Source organism: Juglans regia, chromosome 11, assembly GCF_001411555.2.
Source record: "Juglans regia cultivar Chandler chromosome 11, Walnut 2.0, whole genome shotgun sequence".
In the NCBI taxonomy this organism is placed as follows: domain Eukaryota; kingdom Viridiplantae; phylum Streptophyta; class Magnoliopsida; order Fagales; family Juglandaceae; genus Juglans; species Juglans regia.
This window is the reverse complement of record NC_049911.1, coordinates 12,261,648-12,280,180: the sequence shown is the minus strand read 5'-3', so window position 1 is coordinate 12,280,180 and position 18,533 is coordinate 12,261,648. Positions and strand designations below refer to the sequence as shown.

The 18,533-nt window shown below is 35.6% G+C and overlaps 1 pseudogene; it reads left to right on the top strand.

The window, feature by feature from the left end:
- Positions 1-1,018: 1,018 nt before the first annotated feature.
- On the top strand, positions 1,019-15,692 carry LOC108995804 (annotated as a pseudogene).
- The last annotated feature ends 2,841 nt before the right edge of the window (positions 15,693-18,533 follow it).

Here is an 18,533-nt window from a genome sequence, read left to right as displayed (position 1 = left end):
AATGCTGAGGCAAAATATACATGTCTAAAGACCCTTATCTCTTATATTGTGTACTTTGTTGATAGTAAGTAGATGGCAGGATTCATAACCTTCAGATTTTTCTGTAGTCTTTGAACTGGGGTCCAGGAAAAAAAATTGAAAAGATATATTTACACTTATATGCTAAAACTACAATATAGCAGAGAAATTTCTGGACCTGTTGTTTCCAAAAGTTGTCAAGTACCAGATAAAACACTAATGTAACAGATTCACAATCAATTTAAACTAGTATATCACCCAAAACAACATTCGCCAAACAACATAGAAAAATTTCAATCAATTTACACTTATATGCTAAAACTTCAATATAGCAGAGAAATTTCTCTCATTGTTGTTTCCAAAAGTTGTCACTGCAATTTGTAACAAATTCAAATCAATTTAAACTAAGATCTGAATATTTTTATGCAAATGGCTTTACCCTTCTCTTGCAAATGAGCCCAAAAATAAAACTAGCTAAATACATGTATGCGAAACAGAGAGAGATAGTCACAGTGTGAAAGTGTGAAGGAGAGAAATACCACACAGATTGATCAAAACCCATCCTTTAGCATAAAAAAGTTCGTAATGTACATAAAGCAGTGGAATTTGTAACATATTCACAACCAATTTTAAACTAGTATAATTTAAAAAAAAAAATAAACTAGTATCTGATAATTTGTATGTAAATGAATTTACCTTTCACTTGCTAATGAACAAAAAAAAGTAGCAAAATACAGATACCCAAAGTAGAGAGAGGTAGTATCAATGTGAGGGAGAGAAATACCACAAAGATTCAGAGGGGAGAAAACTTGCTGAAATAGGGACCGAGTGGAGGAGGTCGTGCGCGACGGTGGGGCAGCCTAATCACGGAGGAAGAGAGAGGCACTGAGTGAAAGTTATAGAAATAGAGAGAGAGAGAGAGAGAGAAGGACAGAGAGAGAGAGGGACGGTGAAAGATAAAGAGAGACAGAGGATACTTCCTTGCGACCACGAGGAGGCGATGGCGTGCAGCAAATGGATGGTTTCCAGAGGGGAAGTCAATCTGTGTCACAGAGATCTAGAGGAAGGGACAATTGCGGTGAAATGTGGAATGTAATTTTGCAGAGAGAGGTTTAGGGTTTTCCTTCGACTCGCACACTTTACGCAATGCGGGGATAAAAATGTCGCGGCGAAAAGAACATAGCTTGCTATTTCAACTAAATTGCATGGGATTTTATAATGTCGCTGCAAAAATATGAATGTCGCCGCAAAAAGATGCATCTTATGGCGAACATTCCTATCGCCAGCAGAAAAATGCCGCTACAGTAACTAATGGTCTGTTATGACAATAAATGCCTCGCCTCAATTGTTTTTGGCAGCAAAAACAGCTTTTTCTTGTAGTGACTCGACATGACCCAAAATGTAAGGCAACATACCCAAAATAGCCAGGGAGTTAATTCTTGTCACATAAAATCACATTTCAACAATACAGGTATAAACTCGAAGGAAAATGCTAAGCGTCCTGCTCCCAGCTCCCGCTGGAAGCTACCGCTTGCATTAATATGTATTTTTTTATGTGTTTTTTTTTTATATAGATTTTTTTAACAATTTTAAATATTTTAAAAAATAAAAAAATTCATAATATCATTAAAAAATACTTCCTTAATCACGAGGTAAAATAAAAAAAAAAATTTATTTTACCTCGTGATTAAAGATGTAGTTTTTAATGATTTTTTTTACTGTATGATTAAGGAAAGTGTTTTTTAATAATATTCTAAATTTATTTTATTTTTTTAAAATATTTAAAAGTATTAAAAAAATTTCTATAAAAAATAATTGAAAAAAAATACATAAAAAAACACGTGCTAAAGCACGCGGTAGCTCCCAGCGGGAGCCACCAATGGTGGCTCTAGCAGTACTCAAACTCCAAAGTATAAAACTCATAGATTCAATCCAAAATGTACATTCCTCTAAAAGAACATTAATGAACTACTCCAACACAATTAACTAAAAATACCACAAATTCTCAATAACAACATCAATATCCCAAAATAACACTAAAAAAATGTTTGGTTTCTTGAATAAAATCCCCTTATAGCCTCTTGTAACCTTTAGTAGGTATTCCGCTACGCCCAACTAATCTCACTCATGTTTTCTATTCTTGATGCCTCGCTAAAAAATCCAAATCATCTAAAAATAATAGAAATAATTGGGTGAGTTATCAACAACTCAGTAAGGAGTGAGCCTATACTAGCGTGTAAACATACGCCAGTTACATAATGGAGAAATAGATAGTTCTCAAAATATGACAGTTGTATTTCCAGAAACTTTTCATTTCAATAATAATATACAAAAGACTATTGGCACAAGCATAATTGAAACAACATCATAAACAAAAATGACGCCATGTTTATCCCCTTGGTAGGATTGTGCATGTCTACATTTAGCCAAGCAAAAGGGCATATCACATGTAGATATCTTTGAGTTGGTTGGTTGGGTAGACGTTCCCCAATGCAAAATGTATATCTTTGTGTTAAGGACAAGTGAGTCAACCTATATGTGTATTGAGTTTTGCATAGAGGGTGATTTCTCGCTATGCACTAATACATGCGTTCTCCCATTTCATTACATGAAACTATTCATTGCATATTCCGAGCATTGTTTCTAATTAGTAGTCTTGTTATAGCTGCCTAACCTACATATGGTTTCGGTATCGGAACCATAGACTAATGCAGAAGTCGGCCCTAGAGTGATACTCAAAGAGGAAGAGCCAACTTAACCTAATCAATAGGCGTCTAAACTGTTTTCTATTGTAAAACCTATCCATTTATGGGAGTTGTACTTGTAATTAGCAGTCAAATGATCATATATGTTCGGTCGGCCTCATTTTGGGTGTATGAATAGTTGGACATGTGTATAATTATTTAAGAAATGAAGTGACTTGTGGATATTCTGAGAATGTATTTATGGTTTTTAGACTTTTGGTACTATAACGTTTAACATTCAGACTAAATATGTACTTTTTCGCAGCAAACCATATATCTGTTTCCTAACATGTGCACTTCCTAGTGAATATTACACGCCTAGCCCGAATCGAACCTTGAGCGTTGTTGATTGGCTGGCACCATTGGCACCGTACGTTCTCGCCAAGTCTTTTTATGGAGGAATAGGGTAGGTCTAGGCTGTGTAGCATCCAAGTTAGGAAAAACATCTAGAGTAGGTGTAGCATCCATATCCATACTGATTGACAAATAAAAGCCATAAGAATAATTATATACACCCAAGTCTGTAAATTATACATACCCAACTCTGATAAAAAATAAAAATACCAAAATCGAAAAATTTGTGAATTTCAATCAATCAACACTAATTTCAATAACTATAAACTTCAATGAAACAATTCAAACCCAATCCCTTTATGATTTATCAAGACAATTTTCAAAGTTCAAACCGTAACAAATAACTAGTTACACAGAATTTTGTTACAAATTTCTATCAAGCAATTCAAACCCAATTTAACAATCAATCCCTGCAAATGACAAGTTACAGAACTTACAAAGTTACAAAACTAATCAACCCTTGAAAATAAAAAACCATAGCCTATTATACCTAACAAATAACAATGTGTATATATATCATATATGCCAAAACAAACATAAGAAATGTAGCCTTAACCATCACAAATCATTAATAATCAGTTAGAGCTTAAAAAAGCCCAAAAAAAAAAGAACCCAAGTCCGAACCCTAAGAAACCTTAAAAATAAACCCTAGGACATTTTAACCTACATAAGCTTGATTAATAAAATTAAATGAGTAAAGGAGTTTACGAATCAGGAGTCTAACTATTCGAATCATTTGATGATCATGATATTGCTTAGACTCAGGGTGATGGTTCATGGGACTCGTGGCAGAGTGGAGTACATGACTCACAGTTGCACGATGAAGTCTAGAGGATAAAACTTCTAAATTACTTTTTATATAGATCAACAACGTTTAATGTTTTTTCTTGCATTTTCACTTTGGATTCTATATTAAGAAGCCTAATATTATATAACAAAAAACTTTGGAATCCATATTAATAAGTTTATTATTCCTCCTAAACTTAGTTTAATTTCATTTTGGTGAGGCCACATCCTTAAAAGTAGATAATATATAGAAATTATAAAAAATTCTAGGACTGTATGAAAAAAATTCAAAAGTCATTTCTAAGTATTTTGATGATTATAAATATTTTGGATGGTCATTTTCTATATTTATAGATTTATGAATAAAATCTGGGGTTATCTTGAATTTTCACAAAATCTTGGGAGGGTAATTTGAATTTTCATAAAATTTTGGGGGGCATGGCCTCCTAAGCTCAAGGTGGATCTGCCACTGCATAAGCTTACAAAGTTGAGGAATTGGGATGGGAGGGAAAGTGAGGGGCAAAGTTTTACGAGTGCTGCTACATCCACAAAATAATTACAAAAAATAATTTTACAAATTGGCATGACTTCATTTGATCTGTTATATCTATTTTATAATAAAAGTAATTTTACAATCTGACGAATCACATCAAGCCACAATAATTTTTGAGATTACTTTTATATAATCTTTTTATGGTTAGAGTATTTCCCAAGTTTTACCCGATATCAAAGGTGTCTGAGTTCACCCAGACTTCAGACTCCACTCCAACTCTGATATTTTATACACTCCACTCCAACTTTTGTCCAATTGACAGAGCCGTATTAATTTGCAAAGCTTTTGCCTAATCGTTGGCCACGTGGCGATAGTTTGGTCATTTTTAGGGCAATAGTTAGGAAGTGAAAAAAAAAACCGGTAAACCGGACTAAACAGAACCTGTGGGTTTGGTTCGGGACCGAGTTTGGTTTGCTCCGATACTGGTTTTATTTTTCTCAAAACAGGTCCAATTCGGTCCAGTTCCAATTTTCCTTTTTCTAGCACAGGACTAGACTGGTTTATATAGTTTAAAAAGAAAAAGAAAAAAAAAATCGATCTTTGAGTTTTACATGATTATCTATATCCTCTAGAGTAAGTTTATATTTTTTCTACTTTGGTTTGTAAGTTTTTCAAATAAAATCTTTTGCTAGGCATGCCATATGACTGTTAAATAAAGATAAAAATTATTAAAGCTAGATAATTTATAAAATATAAAAAATTAAAAAAATGACAAAAATAAAAAGCTATAATTTATTTTAAAAAGCAACAAATAAATAAAAATCATAATAATCCCATAAAAAATAGGTAAAAGCCCGAAAAGAGGTCATTCATATAATTTAATGAGATATATATCTCATAAAATAAACAAAAAACATGGGAGGAGAGGAGGGTGTCAAGTAGGAGTGGTATCGTTCCATTTCAGTTTGGTTTCAAAATTCATTTTGAAACCAAATTGATATACATCGGTTTTTGAAATTTAAGAATTGATATTGTAACACCCCAATGGAAGGCCCAAACCACATGGCATATACTCTAAAAGGACTATTCAATGATACAATTGGAGCCCCATTGTAACATTATAAAGAGCATGTAACACCCCTTATTTTAGTGTTTTTTTTAATTGAATGATTATTTGTTATGCATTTAAATTTCTCTTAATTTAAATTAGTTTGTGGGTTTTAAAATTATTGTATTGTTGGATTTAATTATTTTATTTTACTTAGTCACTGTGTTTAAATTTATTTTATTTAAAACTATGGTGTTGAAATAATTTTTCGTTGAAATTTTGTGACCCAAGTTGTGAGTTTTAGACCTCATTTATTTCCCTTCATTTTTCTTTTTCCACTTTCTTTTTCTCTTTTCTCTTTTTTCTTCTTTTTTCTTTTTCTTTTTTTTCCTTTCCTTTTCCGGAATTGCTCCATCCCGCAAGCGACGCCCTCTTCCCGTGCGTTTTCCTTCCTCTCCCAGCCCGCCGCCATGCGCCTCCGTCCGGCGACACCGCCCAACCCACGGCCTTCCCAACCCTCCGGCGACCACCTCCCTTCAATCTCAGCCCCTCTAGCGTCGCCGTCTACCCCCACGCGCAACACTATGCCACGGCGTTCCTTGTGCTCGTGTGCCGCCGTCGCGCCACCACCGGCCACCATTTCTTTACCACTTCATCCTCGACCTCCTAGCAACCTAGTGCACCCATCCTTGGCTCCGATCTGTCACCGATGAAGCCCCATCTATCTCCATCTCCGATTTGAGCATTTTGGCCTTAAACCGCCTATTGCGCCGCCACCCACGGCCAACCACCACCACCACTAGCTTCATCGACATTCCTAAGCCCCACCCTATCAATCTCGGGTCTTCATTTACTCCCGTTCAAAAGTGGGTTTTTGAGACCCATGGCCACAGTGCATTTCGCACTATTTTGTTGCTGCGTTGCCGCAACTAGCACCTCCATGATCTTTCAAAAATTATATTATAGCATTGTAAGTATTTTTTTCCAAAGAACTTTTGAGATTTAAATGTAATTTTGAGCTAATTCATATTTACTCTGAATTTGTCGGTTGTGCCGGACTAAGTCCGAGGAGTAAGGGTGCCGGTTGGATTGGATGATGGAATTGTTTGTGTGAGATTGGTTTATGTTTGAAATTTGTTAGCTGTTTCGGGTTTAAATATTGGTGTTTTGAGTTTGACGTTGGTCGTGGATATTGGTGATTTTTAGGAAGTGATGATATATTTTGGGATTATGAGGGTTTTAGGTTTTGAGATATTAAAATAAGTTATTTTAGAAGTTTGGGCTTAAATATTGAAATCCGTGATTGATTGAAAACTTACGGAAATTATGTGATTATTTTATAGGTGAAGATTTATAGTTGACTCGACATTTTTTGAGGAAAATTCTGAAAAGCTAAGTTGTCCAGGTAAGCGGAGTTCATATACTAGTTTTGCATAAAAGAAATAAAATGAGGTTGACCTTGAAAAATAAACATGTTTGTTTTTTTAAAAGAAATTATCTGAAAACAACCTCAGATATTTATTCTGCATATGCATAAATTCAATATAAGAGAAAGTGTTTTTCTGTCATGACTGGTGTAGACATGAGCTAATTTTGTGTATTTTGTTTCTGAACTATGCAAAAGAGCGAATATGAAAATCTAAAAGTTTTGTTATGAACAAATGAAAATATTTTCATTCTGTTTATCTCGAACATGTGAAGTGATCTAAAGCTATTAAGTATTTTGTTTTGATATGATGTGTTATCTGAAAACCTTGGCATGATGATCTGATTCCGATGATATATGTTATGTTTTCTGTTAAGGCCCAGCCACGGGTATAATGGTGGTTTATAACTCTACCACGGGGGTGAAATATGGTATACGGCCCAGTCACGGGTATAATAGTGGTTTATAACCCTACCACGGGGGTGAAACATGGTATACGGCCCAGCCACGGGTATAATGGTGGTTTATAACCCTACCACGGGAGTGAAACATGGTATATGGCCCAACCACGGGTATAATGGTGGTTATAACCCTACCACAAGGGTTAAACATGGAATATGGCCCAGCCATGGATATAATGGTGGTTTATAACTTTACCACGGGTGTTAAACATGGTATTTGTCCCGATGTGATGCTAAGAGATGATATGATTATAATGTTTTAGTTTGGAAATGCCAATGGATTTTCTTTTTTTTGGGAACAAGTTTGATTTTCTGAAAATTTCGCTCCGATGTTTTGTAACAAGTTTTGTTTATGCATTCTGAAAGAAAATTTGTTGTTTCTGCATTCTGAAAGTAAATGTCTTGTTCTGCATATCGAACTTAATAAATGCTCATGTTTACATAGTATATGCTCTCTGCTTTCTGAGTTGTTGATAACTCACCCCTTATCTCCACAATATTTTTCAGATATTATGATGGTTCAGCTGAGGATCAAAATTATGAGGCATTGAGTGAGATGTTTTAAGTGTAGTGGTTCATGCATAGGAAGTTTTTTATGAGTATTGTCGTATTTTGTTAAGAAATTTTATTATGTTGTAATGACTTGACATTTTGAAAAATTGATTATATTGAGGAAATTAGATTGAATCGAATTTTCTAAATGATATTGAGAATTTGGAGTCTATTTTTATATTGTTGGAATGTGATTTTAAGTGCTAGGAAGTAACTCTCCGACCCGTGCGGGACCCGGGCATTATAGAGCAAGACCTTTTCCTTTCTAAGTAATGTGGGATCTCATTCACCACCTACCGTTATCCTTATCATATGGGGTATCATAATCTATCCCCTTTAAATTCCCGACATCCTCAAATGGCCTGTTCGTTGTAGGTGGCATGGCTCAAGTCCCACATTTATGGTTGGGATAGGCTCTGATACCATTTGTAAGACCCCAATGGAAGTCCCAAACTACATAGCCTATACTTCAAAAGGACTAGTCAGTGATACAATTGGAACCCTATTGGAACCTTATAAAGAGCAAAAACTTTTCCTTCCTAAGTAATGTAGGATCTCATTCACCACCTATCCTTATCCTTATCATATGGGGTATCACAGATATGGATTGATACATCACCGAAACAGGGACTTTCATTTTTTTTGGTTTCGGTCAGGTCAAGCCTGCTTTTTTCCATGTGTCAACGCTAAATTTAATTGTTATAATTTAGTATTTATTATTAACAATTACTAATTCATTAATGTCTAATTATACTTGTATAGTATTAGTAGTGCCTAACTTATTAGTTTGATTAACTTAGGGCCTGTCTAGGATTGTGTTAGGAGTCTTAAAAATTGCATAAATAACCATAAAAACTTTGTAATGAAAAAATTAAGTTGTTTGAGTGCTACATATTAAAGTACTTTTTAATCTCAAATAAGTTACAAAGTACGTTTGAGAACAAATATAATTTTAATGCTTTCCTCGAACGTATTTTCCTGAATAATCTGGAATATAGTTTCAATTTTAAAAAGACTATCAATGGATGAAAATACTCATATGACTTTCAGATAATTACAGCTTTCAAACTTTTAAGTATATGATCAAAATTTAAAAAAAATCAAATCATCTTCGTTTCCGCCTTAGAAAGTACTTTTTTAATTTCTTTCCAAACGTTTTGAATGTGATTTAAACATATAGTTACCAAATAGAAAATAACTTTTCAAAAGCTATATTTCTCACTGCAATTCCAAACATGCACTTAGTATAGTATAATTAGTGAGATGAACTTATTATACTAGACTTGTTTCTATACTAATAAGTAGTGTCTAATTTATTTCTATACTAGATTTACACTATAGTGTCTAATTCTTTGTTATTATACTAGTCTCTAACTTATTTTTATGCTTGATTATGTATGTTAGTGATAATATGATTTTACATATACTAAACTATTAGTATATTTTATATTATAGTATAAGTATATTATTTTATAATAATTAACACAAACTAGTACAGTATTGAATTTAACAATAGTCTTCATAAATACTTTTATATGAGTATATATGATCAAGTGTGTAAAAATATATTTATAAAAAATATATATATTATAATTTATTATGTCAAAAATGTATTTATCCTTGATATATATATATATATATAAAGTAACTTTATATTAATAACTTAATATTAATGTTCATGTTTAAAATTAAAATTTCATGTTATATTAATTTGATGTTATAAAATTAATAGGCATGAATAATAAGTTTAAAGTTTTATATTATATTAATTAGCAATTTAACATATAATATAATAATATATATTTTATATAATATAATACAAAAAATTATATATGCAACTAGGAGACTGTGACGCTCTCAAACCCCACTTGGGATTGGACGGCGACTAAAGTGTCGGGACATGTAAGTTAAGGCTACATACCCCCCAGTTCATGAAAAATAATATGCAATACACCTAATATGTTTATAGCAGTATGCAATACTCGTAGTAGAAAATTTTTGATGCTAAGTAAAGATTAGAGCAATTTATGCATGGTACCAATGTGTTATAACTAAGAAATCCCAAAAGTACTTGTTCAAGGTCTCCCAATGCAAAAGAAGGGTTTAAATCATAACCCTTGAAGTACCAAGTTCACAACAATCCCATGATACATCAAAAGAAGCTATTTCCCAATAGGGCATAGGGTCCTAATTGTTGTATCTCCAGACTTCGAGCGACCTCTTTGGCTCAAACATAAACTCTCATGCCTGTATTATATAGTCAGTCATGTAGTCCATCCGGTTTTCTAGCATGAGAGCTCCGGCAAGCACAAGTGGTCATTGCAGCATATAATCCTTATTTAAGACATCCCGGATCTCCTTAAACAAGAAATAACGAAATAGAATCAGGCCTCAAGGGTAAACCCATCCTCGATGAGGTTAAGCAACTCATCCATCTTAAGCAAAATCTTGGGATCCTCGATTTAGAACCGGACCGAACTCACCAGTTCACTAGTTTTTTTTTGTCACCCTTAGTACACGCCTAAAGAGAGTAATAAAGTAGCTCATCAAGTTGCCAAATTAGCTTTACTATATGAAGATGACTTGGTATGGTTAGAAGAGGGACCTATGATTATCGAGAGATATATGTACAGTTTGATAAGCATTGTAATGAATAATGAGTATGATGAATGAAATGAAAAGAGGTTGTTTTTTAAAAAAAAGAATAAAATATTTTATGACGAGAGTTTATGTAAGTGATCATCTTGATTATTATTTATTTATTTATTTTTTTGCTTCTATTTTATGTGCACAACGTAAGATTCCAAAAGTTCTCATCATGACAACTTCTTCTCAATATTTTTTTTTTAATGACGGGGAACCTCTCCAAAGCAGGGCCCTTTGGACCTATCCCGGTAGAGTAAACTCTGGTCCCCTGCATCGCACCCACGGAAGTTTTCCTACACATAACTGGTTAAATCATTTGCTTTGTACCAGGGGGTGTGACTCCAAAAGATTGTTTGCACTCATAAAGTGTTGAACCTTGGACCATGAAGGGAGTGATATCCCAAGACCAAGGCCTTCACCACTTGAGCCAACCCCTTGGAGTTTCTTCTAAATATTATAATTTATCATTGTTAATGGGTGCATCTTTGATCAAGATGTGGTGTAAATTAAACCACAACGAGGTGGTTCGAATCCGGCCACCAGCCGCCAGAGTTCGGTGACTAGCAACCATGCACCATCAAGATATTTTTTTATCAAAATTTATAAGTTTTGATTGTATGTAAATGAATGTATTTTAATTACAATGAAAAGTTGATGTATCAGCAGCTTGTAGTTGGAAGATGTAAAATTCTCTTTCGGTTTGGGTTTTGTTGATAGATTTCAATATCCAGCTCATATTTTTTGGTTAAAACATTGTTTTGGTGTTTGCAGGAAAGGAAAGTAAACCATCTCGAACTACGATAGTCATAGTTGTATCGCCTATTGGTTTTGCTTTGCTAATCGTTTGCATCTTCGTTTTCTATTAACGAGTAAGGAAGTCAAGGCAGAAAGTCATGAAAAGTAAGTTTTGAATTTTTGTTCTGAGAAGTGTTAGATCTATATAAAAATATTAACTAATTAACATATGAGTCTTTTGCAATATTTGTTCACAAATTTATGATCTTGTACGTAATAGTTATGTAGATCAGTCTCTCGTACGTCAATATACATGTGATATATAATATATAACAATTGCACTAGCAAGCCTGTTTTGGGCATTGAACATATATATATATATAAGATTTGGAAGTTACTCATGACATGCCGCTAATTATTAGGTGAAGCCAAGCATGAAAATAGTAGTGTTCGTGAATCATTTATTAGATATGACTTTGGCACAATCAGAGTTGCTACAGACAACTTTTTCGGTGCTGTTTACAAGGTGAGTGATATCATGATCAATTAGTTGATCAAAAGCATATCATGTTTGTCATTAAAGTCTAAATCCAAGATTCCAAAGTAGGTTATGAATAATCCTTGAGGATTTTGTAGTATTTCATTATGATGTTATATATAACGTATTTCCATATCAGGGTAAGCTACAAAATGGACTAGAAATAGCTGTGAAAAGGCTATCTGTGGGTTCTAGACAAGGAAATATAGAGTTTGAGAATGAGGTTCGATTGCTAGCAAGGCTTCAACATCGAAATCTGTTGAGCATCATGGGATCTTGTTTAAGGAAATGAAAGGCTTCTTATCTATGAGTTTGTGCCTAATGCAAGCCTTGATCATTTCTTATTTGGTATGGTTACACTACTTTTGCTTAAATTTTAGATTCTTCTATTCATAGTTTGATTTCAAATGAATGAAGCCTCTATTTTATGGTTGCATGAACATGAAGACCCAATCAAACAAGTCCAACTGAATTGGGAAAAACGGCACAAAATTATAGAGGGTATTGCTCGAGGGCTTCTTTATCTTCATGAAGATTCCCGACTCCGTATTATTCATCGCGATCTCAAAGCTAGCAACATCTTGTTAGATGCATATATGAATCCAAAAATTTCAGATTTTGGCACTGCAAGGTTGTTAGATCGAACTGAAGGCAATACAAAGAGAATTATTGGGACTTAGTAAGTATATATATGTAAGCTAGAAATAATAACCATATATAGCGTTGCATGCTCTATACAAGTAACACAAATAGTTACTAATTTTATCTCTTAGAAACAAAATGGAGGTAGTACTTGAAATCATTTTTAAAGAATATGAGCTGAACTGTTATTTTTCAAATGAAACTAATAGTACTATATATTGATCATGTCCATGACTTGCAGTGGATATATGCCTCCAGAGTATGCTCAACGTGGAACCTTTTCAACAAAGTCCGATGTCTTTAGTTTTGGCGTGCTAATTTTGGAGATAGTGAGTGGGCATAAAAATAGTTCTTTTCCTGATGGCCTTCTAAGCTATGTAAGTATCATTATCAATGCACATATATATATATTTATATTAAATGGATATATGTTTTGATATTGACAAAATAAATGAATATACTAGTCTTTGATACTCATGTGTCTGCCACTTAAATTATCTTTATTTGTAGGCTTGGGAAAACTGGAGGCAAGGAACACCTTTAAATCTTGTAGATCCCACATTGATGGTAAATTCAACAATTCAAATACTGAGTCGATGCATCCACATTGGACTATTTGTTGTCATTACGTATCCTAGTTTCGATTGTCCTATATATTGATGTTGTTTATGGCGCTCTATTATTCCAGTGAAACTTTGTGACTCTCAATTGTTTTAATTCATCAAGTTTTCCCACAACCCTTAATTTTTATTCCAAATTGTTTTTGTCCCTATCTTCTCTCTCTTCCTTTGAGTGTTATTTTTCAAAAACAAATCATGTGTTTTGTTTTTTTTTTATATAAGGGAGTGGGGGGTTTCGAACCCAAGTTTTCCATTTGGAATACTAGTTAATGTATGGAATATTGATAAGTAGCCATAATCAAGACTCAAATTAATCCCAAGGACCAATGATATAGTGATAGAGACAAGTTCTAAGAATTCCAAACATCAAGGCTAAGATCAGCTCATCTAGAAAAAATATAATTGCCTACTTGCCTAGTTTGTGTCTTCGTACTTCACTTTATTATCTATTTTTTTCTTAAATAAAAGGGAAGGTAGGGGTGACGAGCGTAGCAATCCTTATTGGGCGTGACCATAGGAGTCTCTCGGAATGTTCAGTTTGAACCATAGCTACTGCCTCAAGGGCGAACCCATCACCACAACACGCCCAAAATATCTAGCTGGTCCAAAACCAATCGCATGGCCCAAAGGTCATGCTTTACTACCACAAGTGCATTCAACTTATGTACTGACTCGAACTCCTAACCTCAAAGCCAAAAAATACCAACTCATACTAACTGTGCAACCAACTTGGTGGTTACTTATTTTATTACCTAAATTTGTGACCCTTTGGTTTAGTAGGATTCTAAAACCTTAGGTTTCGAATGTTTTGAAGGAATTTAGCTTTAAATAAATAAGAAAACCTATCATTTATTTTAACAAATAATAACAAAGATAATAGAATCCTACGACATGCATGGAGCTATTCATGGACTATGCACGGATTGCCTCATAAAGGATCATACTGTTCATGCAAAAGTTAAAAGGAAAACAATATAAGGCCATCAAGGTGGCCATCGGTTCAATTTCATGGCCATGGAGGTTGCATGTAAAATGGAATAATTTTTTTGATATTTTTCCACACTTTACATCATGTCCGCATTTGTTTTGAGTGATTCTGCACGAACTTGAAATCAGAAAGCAAGACGTGCTTGGCCTTCTTGGCCAGGGGTCACCTCTGGTACCTAAATCAGTTGTAGCCAAAGAGATTTCTCTAGATCACCCGAAAGAGAGAGTATGAACTTACCTCTAGATCTTCCCTCTATTCCTTATTTCTATCTAGCTCTTGGCGGGAGTCTCACCTACTACTATCGACAATCTAGCAGTTGTACTTTCTTGAGAAAGCATGTCGTTGCATTTGATATGATAACCCCTTTGGGCCTTAAGACCATAGTATTCAGTCACACCATCATTCATCAATTTTTAAATAATAAGAAATTTCTTTCATTGTATATAGGATTTGTAAAAAATGGCATCCAACAAAAGCAAATACATATATACATATATATATATACACATTTATGAATATTTAGTGCTTATATAAAGTTGCAAAAAGACCTTCCAGTTTACATAAAATGTTGTCTAGAATGACATGATCATAATCATTTACCTCGTTCCTTGTGTAAATTAAGCTATCAGTGTGTATCTCTGAGCATTAAACCAAACCTATAATATTTAAGAAATAGAATAAGCATTCTTTATATTAGTAGTATGCAGAATATGCATCATGCACTAAGCATAAGGCTAATTCGTGACATTCAAGTTCCTTGTCCTACTTCATTGTCCTTGCTACCACACTTTTCTCGCCTAACACTTGCTCCCTTAATGCCTTGCTCGCCTAACACTTGCTCACTTAACACATTGCTCGCCTAACACCTTGCTTGCTTATCACTTTGCTAGCTATTCCTTGCCCAACTCTCTCCTCACCTTTTCTCGTATAACTCTTACATAAGTTTTACCTAAATTCACCATCACTCAATATAACATAGACCTTGGCCTTTTACTTGTGTAACTCCACTCCTACTTATAACTCTCCTACTATCTTTCTTCACTTCACTCCCCTTCCCATACATTTGATCCTAGATCTTAGAGTCTGTTTGAAGGTTAGTATATGAAGGGAGAGAGAATACATGAATTTGAGAGGATGGGAGAAATTTACTGTGATGGTGCACGTAGACTTGGGGTGAAGATTCAAAAACTTTTCTTTCATCGTTCCTTCCTATTATGGTGATTAGTAGTTGATCAAAACACCTAGGGGCATAGTTACAAGGTGGCTCAATATGGTGTGGGTGCGTTACAATTGCCCCTCTCTTCCTCTGTTTTCTATTAACAACATAGAGCATAGGCAAAAAGATCTGTATGTGTGCATGTGATGCGGTGTACCGCGACATGAAAGAATTACCGAAAATCCATGTACTATGTACAAACAAGTTCTCGCACATGCTTGAACACGGTGACTTTGTAGGGAATGACAACGCAACCTCCTGGGAATTCATGCAGCATTGAGAGTCTTCTTATGCGCTTGATCTGGTTTGTAACTCATGGTTAATGCAATGATTCTCAGTATGTCAGTGTGAGGGGCACATCAGAGCAAAGGGAAAGACCACCACTAGAATTGAGCAGAAAGAAAGATGAAGAACCACTCCATTAATTTTGTGAAAAATAGTTGCGGGAGTTACAAAGGGCAATTAGTCCAACAAGTGGGCGAGCATGCACCTTATAAAAGACCTAGTAGACACATCCCAGTGCAAGGTGGAGATGGAAGTCTCTCCATACTGTAGGCGAGCTTGAAAAGTAACCTATTGTGAAAACAAGGACAATGAGCTAAAGACGCTAGTGACTCTGATGAGACAAGAGTTACTCACCTAAGACAAGTAATGATTAATAAGACACGAGTTAACTTCCAAAGGTGAGCAACAACTTAGGACAAACTAGGGCAGATATGGGAGTTTTTTGTAACAATACAAAAATGCGCAAAAGAGTGGCAATGTCATAGTCAAAATCTTACACCCCATCTGAAGGGTCACATATGGAGTGGGTTTGTAGAAGAGGTTACAACTCAGCAAGTCATATCACTTGAACCTAAAGGTATGGCCCAACACCACGTATAAGGCTCTCATTCAAGGAAGGACTGAGGATTGGGCATGTGGACCATGCCCTGGCTATCTGTCTCTTCCTGCAGTATGATAGTTGAGCTAAAGGACTTCTATCCAAGTATATCTGGAGTTAGAATTATGTTAGAAGAATGTCTGACACTCATGCCTTACAAAAAGGATTTGGACATGGCACAAAATCTCAGTTTTGAGATTTCAAACACCTAAAATCTTGTGCAACCAAATTCTTTAGAGAAAACAAGAAAGGAGCGATGTAGTGATCTCGACACTAAAAATGAGGTTAGCATCTAAGACAACACTGGGAATATGGGGTCAACGTTATATGTGAGAGGTGTACGCATATTGTAATGCCCGTCCTTGTGGTGGGACTTTTTCTAAAATATTTTTATAAAAAGGACGACGGGAATTACCGTCCTGTTTAAAACTTTTCACTTGCATCCCCAGGGTGCGAGACTCTACGTTTATAAATAAAATGTGCTTTGATCATAAAAGAGGGTTACGGCGGAAAACATAAATCTTATAATAAAAAGGCCTCGTGCGTTTAAAACTCGTGCCTAGACTTCCGTGTTCTTCCCCGTGGGCCGTGTCCGTCCTGATCGTGCAATTCCTGTGAGGGGGGGAGGGACATGCATAAAAACTAAAATGAGTCGAAGACTCGTAAGCATTACTTCATACGGTTAGAATATAACAACATAGGTTTTCATTCATGCATCCATCATTCGTACATACTATTACGTGCGTGCCTACGTGTCTTGTGTGCGTTCGTTTGAAAACGTCACTGGACGGGGCTTTTCTTTATTTAAAACGTGTCCCCCGTCAGTGCCTTCATTTCGTCAAGAGTCGCTGTACAGGGTTTTACTTTAAAAAAGGGCTTTCTCGTCGTAAAACGTTCCCCCGTCAGTGCCTTCATTTCTTAAAGAGCCCGTGCTCTTGTGCTCTTGTGCATACATGTGCGTTCGTGCGTGCGTGCTTACGTCCATTCTTTCTTATCGCTTTCATAGGCCAGTACACACAATTACGCCCCGTGTGTTTGGGGTTAGCGGTCTTCCTTTGGACCCGGATTCCGCCCGTGGCCACGGGTTGGGAACCCCTTTTTCATAGGGGGCAGCACTGGGTGCACTTCCAGCGCTACTTACCCGGCATTGCAATCTGCCCATTCATCGGTACCCTTTCGTTCATGTCATGTGGCCGTTACGTGTCTTCATACATTCATGCTTTCGTTTCTTTCTTTCTTTCTTTTCATTCATTCGTTCATGTCAGCTCGAAGGAGCTGAAGCTTTCATTCAGTTCGTTCTTTCATTTAACAGTCATTTCTTTTCATGAGAAAACATTTCTTTTCGTGAGAAAATATCGTTTGGGGCATAAGCCCGAAAATGGTCTTTCCGTTTTCTTTTTCAATTTCATTTCAGTTCTATCTTCTCTTTAACAAAGAACATACATGGGCTTAAGCGTCAGCTTCCGTGGCATCCTATAAGTGTCACCTTGAACGTCGTCAATCATGGCATCCGCGAGTATCACCTCGTGGTGCACATGAGAGCGTCGGTTCGTAGGATTCACAAAAGCATCTGCTTTCATGCCTTTCATGCATCTTCATCAGTTTATGGGTTTTTCTTAGAAAATACATACAATACATACAGCGTATAGTCATCCATTCACATGCGTACAATTAATACATGAGGGTGCGTAAAAAGGGGCTGCCAATGAGGGGCCGTACATACTTATACTTTTGAACATTTAGCATTTTCTTTCTTAAAACGTCTTTAGTCTTTTCGTGAGCATTTTAAAGGAAAAGCGTTTCTTGTATCTTTGATAACTCTAGAAGAGTATGAACGTAACACTTACCTGGACTCCATGCTACTTGCATGTCATTCAGTCCATTCACGTGCTTGTCAGATGGCAACCTACATGCATACACATAACCTTAGCATCATTCTCTATCTAATGCATAAGTAACTTAAACTATAAATAGAACTACGCTATACTTAGAACACTCTCATTCTATCCCATGCACTTACGTGCCCTTCACGATGTTAGACCCTTCGGGGACCACTTATGGTCACCACAACTTCCAACTCAAAGTCTTGCCTCGAGTGCTCATCCACTAAAGTGAACCCCTTATTCACCTTAGGATTAAGACACTAGGACATTCATCTTACTCTTCTTACAACCACATTCGACGCATGATTCCGACCGATGGAATCACACATCTCAATCCTAACGATGCATCCGTCACTACCTTCATGCATCTTGGCCCACACTAAATCCTCATTCCCATCCATAAAGACACATGGCTCTAAGCCAACTCTGAGGCTTGAGCACCGTGCAACTATGCTCATGACAGATTACCCATTACATATAGTGAATCCGTCCGGCACGTG